Source organism: Callithrix jacchus, chromosome 6, assembly GCF_049354715.1.
Source record: "Callithrix jacchus isolate 240 chromosome 6, calJac240_pri, whole genome shotgun sequence".
Classification (NCBI taxonomy): domain Eukaryota; kingdom Metazoa; phylum Chordata; class Mammalia; order Primates; family Cebidae; genus Callithrix; species Callithrix jacchus.
Window position 1 is genome coordinate 62,452,946 of NC_133507.1, and position 7,870 is coordinate 62,460,815.

General features: G+C 36.3%; 1 pseudogene; it reads left to right on the forward strand.

Moving 5' to 3' along the window:
* The first annotated feature begins 6,984 nt into the window (after positions 1–6,984).
* LOC144576754 (barrier-to-autointegration factor pseudogene) lies at positions 6,985–7,250 on the forward strand (annotated as a pseudogene).
* The last annotated feature ends 620 nt before the right edge of the window (positions 7,251–7,870 follow it).

Sequence of the window (7,870 nt, forward strand, 5' to 3'; positions counted from 1 at the left end):
AAGGAACTTGCTTTGTCTCAGATGAGACTTTGAACTGTGGACTTTTGAGTTAATCCTGAAATAGTTTAGACTTTGGGGGACTGTTGGGATGGCATGATTGGTTTTGAAATATGAGGACATGAGATTTTGGAGGGGCCAGGTGTGGAATGATATGGTTTGGCTGTGTCCCCACCGAAATCTCATCTTGAATTCTCTCTTGTTGTGGGAGGGACCTGGTGGGAAGTAATTGAATCATATGAGTATATCTTTCCCATGCTGTTCTCATGATAGTATATAAATCTTATGATATCTGATGGTTTTAAAAAGGGGAGTTTCTCTGCACAAGCTCTCTTCTCTTGCCTGTTGCCATGTAAGATGTGCCTTTTACTTTCTGCCATGGTTTTAAGGCTTCCCCAGCCACCTGGAACTGTAAGTTTTACACCTCTTTCTTTTGTAATGAGTATGTCTTTATCAGCAGTGTGAGTGGACTAATAAACTGGTTAAACAGTATAGCATCAGTTTTCAACAAAGTATATTTCTATATGTTTAGGGGCATGTACATATGCAGAATCAAAAACAAGGAGGGAACACCCATGTGTCTTTCTGAGTAGCATTATCCATGATTTTTAAACTTTTCTTTAATTTTTTTCCTATTTCCCAATAGAAAATCACATATTAGATTGATAATGAGAACAATATAATAAATCTCATTAAATTTTTTTTGATGATAAGACACATAGTTATTTGTTATCAAACAATATCCATTTAGTAGTAGATGAACTTTTCAGGGACAGGCATTTTTAATATCTTATTTTTATTTGCTTATTTAATGAGTAAGAAATACCTATCTTGTTTGCACAATTATTTATTAATACTCTCCTACCAAACCTACACATGTAATTCTACTGTTTTCTGGCACTGCATATGTTGGAAAAGTACTCTGAGTGCAGCTTGACTATTCTTGCTTTGTATATGACTGAATTTCTTCCCTAAATGCTCATAACGTTTTTATTCTTTGCATATCTAACATTTCTTAATGACAGATGTAGCTCAATAATATATAATAAAACAATAATCTGGAAATGAGCATTATGAGCAGCATGTATGTGCCAGTTACATTCTAAGCATATTGAAAAGCATAATCCAATATAATCTTCATAAGAAATATATGGGGTAATATATAAGTTCTTTTTATTGTTTATTTATTTTAATGAAGAAATAGAGATACAGGGATGTTAAATATTTTTCCCAACATATTTTGCTCAATGTCTTATAGTTGGAAAATGGGTCCAAACAGCCTGGTACCAAATTCAGTGCTTTCATTGACCAGATTTTAAGTTGTTCTCTTCAAAATTATGAACACAAAATTTATTCTGAAATCATTAAAAATTACACGAAATATTTTAAATGTCTTCATCCATGGTATAGAATAAAAAATGTATCCTTATATTGTAGTTGTGACAAATAAAAGTTATAATGTATCTAAATGTTATTGTTATGCCAACATGTCAATGATCATTCTATTCCTCTTAGCTTCAAAGCCACTCTCTGTGGCTGTACTTCCCATAATATAATATTTCTCTCTTGCTAGCCAGCAAAATAATTAGCTTGATGGCAAAGGACCCAGAGAGATTCTGGAGAAGAAACATGGTTTCTGTGTACTGTCTCTCCTGACAGGCTTCTGCAGTGCACTGCTGCCAGCAGCATGTGGCACCTCTCCATGGTACTTCCTCAGGTACCCAATGTAGAGATTCTCAGTTAGTTTTCCAGTGCAGCCCCTCAGTGAAAGTTCCTACCATCCAGTGGGCCATGGTAGTGCCCTCCCCAGTGACGCCTGAATTCTAGCCTTGGAGGAACAGGTCTATTTCCAGATTAATTTCTTTCTTGGGTACTCTCTTCCCCTCCCACCCACCCCCGAGGTAGTGTCTGCTTCTTATATCTGCTATTCCTGTATTCCTTAGAGTTTTCTTTACCCCTTTGTAGCCAATCCCCTATTACTCCAGTCTCCTAGTATAATTAATAATTATTTTAAAAATACTTTCCCTGTTCAAATAACTGTGTGGTTCCTGTGAACAGATTGGAATCTTACTGATAAAAGTATTCAGTGCAATAAATTCTAAATGGCTGTTTTCATGGTTAAATATGATGCATATGTATTTGAAATTGTCATTGAACATCTCAATCTTAAAATTTACAAGTTTCAATAGTTTTATTTGTTAAGAATAATAACACATATCACAATAAGCCACAGGCAACAAAATGTTTGGAAAAATGTTTTATATACTGTGAAAACACTGCAGAAATGTAAGTTACATGGTAAACTCTGTGAGGGTGGGGCCATTTCTATCCCACCAGTCCTGCACCATTCCTGGAAAGCCAGTGCCTCCCACAGGAGCTTGGTACTCTAAGGTGCTTGATAAATGTTAACAGATGCATATATACATCTACATTACCTCTTTTGTATTTAAGCCCATCTGAATTAAATTTCAAAATGTTGCATTAAAAATATAGTGTTTTCAAATTTGTAAAATGTAAATATTGTATAATAAAAATACACTGAATATCTTTCAACCGCATCCTTAATTTTCTAGAATCTTACCTCAAACACATTTATAGTTGTAAATGAGAAATAATAGAAAAAAAATATAAAACCATATAGTCTCAGAAACAAAAACGTTGCTGTGGTATTCAAATTAATTGTTTTCAGTTGCATTTGTAAGGATGTGTATTCTTTGTAACCTGTGAAGACACATATAATTTACTTCAATTCTTCTGTTATCTTTAAGTGCAAAAAGTGGGTTCTAATGGCAAACTCTGTTTATGTTACAGCACAACTAGACCACTGTTTTAAAGCATTTTTAAGTGGGTAAATAACTTCACATTTGATGCCTTTTATTTTCAGTGGAGAAGAGGAACAGCTGTCATAGGCTTTCTTTTCACTCTTAATAGTGTCTCTTACAACATTTTCACCAAAAATCCAATATAGTTATCAAGCTAAAATGTGTTGCTATGGAGAAGATGAAGCTATAAAGTCTTTACTTCTTGTATCAGTGCCTGGGTTTATATACTCATACACTGTTTTTTCCCCCATTGCAACATTTTTCATAATGATCTCCAGCAGCATTGTCAAGGAACTTCAGTGTTTTATTTGTAAGTGAATAAAATTGATAACACCGCACAAGCTGCTTTGATTGTAAGGGGAAAGGAAGGCAAGCATTCTGGATTCCCAATACTTTGGCTAAAAGTAATGAAAATCACTTACTTTTAGTGAAGTTTGTGCGTGTGTTTTTCTATGTGGTGGTTCTAGAATAAATGGAGAAAAAGGGTAGCCTCCAAACTATTAAACATGCACACTTACATAGTATAAGTGCACATGCTTCTCCCCTCTCCTTCATATAAATGAAGAACAACATCTGTATAAAGTATATACTGACTTTCAGATCTAAGGACATCCCTAAAACATACTAGGATCAAATGTTATCCCATGCAAGAATAGCAAATTTTGTCAAAGGTCAGCAGCATATATCTAAGAACATTGAACTCTCTTATGACAACCACTTCTTTCAAGAACATCATTTGAATGTCATAGCTGTGTTGAGTGTCTATTGACAATGCTTGTTTCCATTATTTTAGTACACTCAATACATTTTGTTGTAAATTTAAAAAGCATAGTAAATATTTCTAAGCAACATTTCATTGGTTTGTAGTGGGAATTGGAAAAATGTATGAGGATGATTTAAGATGGATACTATTTTGATTGATTTGAATAAAGAAATAGAGAGAAAGAAATAAAAGTGCAATAGGGTTTGGAAGAGGGAAACCTAGAGGAGGTAAGTGCATTATCCTTGCAGCTTGAGCTGAGAAGTGTCTATTTCCTCATCCTTTTTTTAACTGACTAAAAATCCATTCATATTTTGCTTCAATTATCACTTCAGGTTGATAGGTCAGTTTCTCATAGTCTTTAAGCTTCAGTCATTTAAAAAAGCTATTCTGTCAATCAGTCATAAAAATATGGATGTAGCAAACTATTTGATACAATGTTTTGCAGAGCTTATTATTTAAATTTATGCCTGCAAAGCATAAGCCATACCCAATCACCTTGTTGTCAAAATGGGAAATCACATATTCACTCAAACGATAGTCATTGAATGTCTACTAGGCACTGAGTGTGCAAGTACAATTTGCCTTGCATCTGATAATTTGAACAACTTGGACACGTCATAGAGAAATACTTTTAAATAATTCACCTTAATTATAGATATATCTTACATAAGTGTTCTGAGAATGCACTTTCCCTAGCTGGCAAACGAAACCTGTGTTTTAAATTGCTGTTAAAACTAGTGCCATTTTGAGTGCTATGCAGTGTGCTAATTTATTTTCACACGGCATTCCAGGTAATGCCCACAACGTGCCTGAGTGGTAGCTATCATTAACTTTACTATTTTAAAGAGTGAGACGCTGAAGCCTAAAATGGTTAAGCAACTTTTCAATGTTGCATGACTTGTATGTGCTCAATATAGGATTTAATTTTGACTTTGCCTATCACCACAATTCATGGTCAACTACAGTGTCATATTGAGTCTGTATATGAATTTGCATACTTCCCTATACTCACAAATTAAAACTAGGTTTAATAATTCTTGGGTTTTTTTCTTGGTTGTGGTAAAATTAATCAATTAATTGAATCATTCAACAAATATTTTGAAATACACTCCACAGAGGGTGCATGTGGTTATGTAATTATGAAGAAGGCAAACAAATAAATCATAACACAGTGCGAAACATGCAGAAATAATCATGCAGACACCTACAGATGTTGACTGCAAAGTAGGGGGAAAGGTTGCATTTTGGGGAGAAGCCAAATGAGAAACTTTGGGGTCATTTTATCTGTGACTTTAATACCAGTGGTACAGAACGCCCACTTTTTAAAAAAGACACAAGAATTTTCTATTTTGTAGAATCTTGTGCTTCTCATGGTGATTACATGGAGTGGTGGAGTTGGGGGTTAGAAGTGGAGAACGATTCTCCATGGGCTTTGTTCTCTTACTGTAATGACTGCTCACCTGTCTAGCATTCAGGTTTTTGTTATAGTGTTTTTCTGGTCCTAATTAATTATTATTTGGTCTATCTCATTGCTCTTCAAGTCTGCATTATGTTGGGTATAAAAGACATCAAATCTATTGTCTTGAGGAAATTAAGAGATAGTAAATATTTTTTCTTTCTACCCATCCCAGGTTCAAGCCTGGGACCCCTGTAACAAAAGATGTATTAACGAGAGCAGAGATGCAAATAGATTTAATGTAAGTTTTATGTGACACAGGAGACTTTACAAAGAAATGAAGATTCAAAGAATTGGATGAATGTGAGTGTTTATATGCTTGGTTGGAGGGGAATAGAAAATCCTAGAGAACGAAGAAGACAAAGGTTTGAGTTGAGTGTAGTAAACTGGTGGAGTCGGGGACAGCAAAATCTGTCCAAGATGACTGTGTCCGTGTGTCTTTGGAGATTCCAAAGGATGCTCTTTTCCTCTTGGTGTGGGGAGAACACATCTCATGTGGAGTTTTCACAACCTAATTCAGAACAGAAAGTCAGAATATACTTGCTGCACATGCTGTTCCTCAAATTCCTTCAGCTTAAAATATTCAATATGCTGGTGTGTCATATGTTAGGGTAACATGTCCTGAACCCAACTGAAACAAGTACACAGTTGGGACATTTCTCTCACAGAGAGAACTGCCAGTCACATGCAACTTACTTCAAGAATTGTTGAAGTTGATTTACAAATTTGACAATAGAAAAAGTGAATTGATATTATGTCTTCAATCACTTGACAGCCTACTAACCTAAACAGCTCAGAAAACATCTTGCCATGCTCAAGAGCTAATTTCTCTGAAATCTAGTAAGAAATTGAATTTTTAAAAAATATAGTGAAATGATTCTTTTGTCCCTAGTAATCCCTCAGCAACCTCCATGCACCCAGTTTTTTCCTTCACTCCCATAATTTGCAATTGCCTATTTCATTATGGTTTATGTACTTATTGTCTGCATTCTTAGCCAGAACATAAGCCCTATATAGGCAGAAACCGCATTTCTGAAGCAAGTTTTATTTATCTTTAAACTACAGCTTGTACTCAGAAATCTGCATTTTAACAATCACACTAAGAGGATGATTTGAGGAACTCTGGACTAGAAAATAAAACTTGAGACTTCATAGAGGATGTTTTATGCATGTTGCATTGTCAATGCCAAGGCCACACTTATAATTGGTGTTAACATCCTTCCTTGGAATAGAGATGATGGCACTCCTTAAAGAATGTTTTCCTTTCATCTTTCTTCCTAGATCAAGGTGGGGGCAAGTGCAGTTTTGTTACATGTGTATGTTGTGTAGTGGTGATATCTGGGCTTTCAGTTAAGCTTTTTGTGTCCCAGAATTTATTTCCTATTATTTCTTATTCTATTCCATTGCCTGGCTTCAATAGAAATTCAGCCCATTAATTAATACTTAATAAGAGCCTTCTTTATGCCATTAACAACTTCCAATGTCACTTAAGATACCTGAATTGTATCCTATAAGCCAGATGAAATGCAAACGATACAGGCAAAATCTATGATAACTGGGGACCCAATACAGATTGCTTAGTAGTAATATGAACAAACCTTTGAGTAAATTCATTCCTTTGCAAACCTGTAGAAGAATCTAGACTTTGCTCTTCAGATGGTGAGTGCTAAATTGAGCTAAATCCCCAAACAGGATTTTTGAAGTTGTAGGATTCTATGTTAACTTTTCCATAAATGCTCTATTCACTAATACTTTTAAACTTTCAAGTCTCACAAATTTCCACTAAATTAAAAAGAAATTGAGATAACAGTAGTTTCTAAAATATATTGAATAAAATAGCCAAGAAAAGGCCAGTTTCAATGCCCAAATCACTATATTTTAATATGATAATTTATATTGCAATACAAAATTTACACCTAACTTTGAGCAGCTTAAACCTGACCAAGATGACAACCTTCCCAAAGCTCCGAGACTTCATGGCAGAGTCCATGGGGGAAAGCCAGTAGGGAGCCTGGCTGGGATTGAAGTTGTGGGCAAGAAGCTGTAGCAAAGGGATTTTGACAAAGTCTATGTTGTCCTTGGCCAGTTTCTGGTGCTAAAGAGGGATGAAGACCTCTTCTGAGAATGGCTGAAGGACACTCGTAGTGCCAATGCCAAGAAATCCCAGGACTGCTTTGGATGCCCTTGAAAATGGTTGGACTCCTTGTTGTGATGCGCTCTGGGAAGCCCTCAATCCCCAGCCCTCATCTGGAGTTTGCAGGGACTCCTTCCCCGGTCCTCTACAAAGAAAAAGATTGCTATTGTCGTACTCACCTCCAAAAAACTCCAGGGTCCTTTGGGAGTTTTCTCCCCTATTTCAACTTTTTTGGATTCTCACTCTTGCATCCCTCTGCCTTCCTCTTTCCCTTGCCAGTCCCCTATGGGTAGACATCAGCTTTCCTGAATGGATTCCTGGACCCGTCCCTTACCCCCACCCTCACTTTCAGTCCATTTGATACCATTTGGCTCCTTTTCTGGCAGAATAGTCACTATCCTAGTAAAGATTTTTAGATCAATAAAGTCACTGGCTTTCAAAAAAAAAATTATGGTACAGGGCAGGGTGCAGTGGCTCACTCCTATAATCCCAACACTTTGGGAGGCCTAGGTGGGCGGATCACCTGAGGTCAGGAGTTTGAGACCAGTCTGGCCAACATGGTGAAACACCATATCTACTAAAATTACAAAAATTAGCCAGGCTTGGTGGCTTGCACTTGTAATCCCAGCTACTCGGGAGGCTGAGGCAGGAGAACTTCTCGCTTGCAACCAGGGAGGCAGAGGTTGCAGTGAACCAAG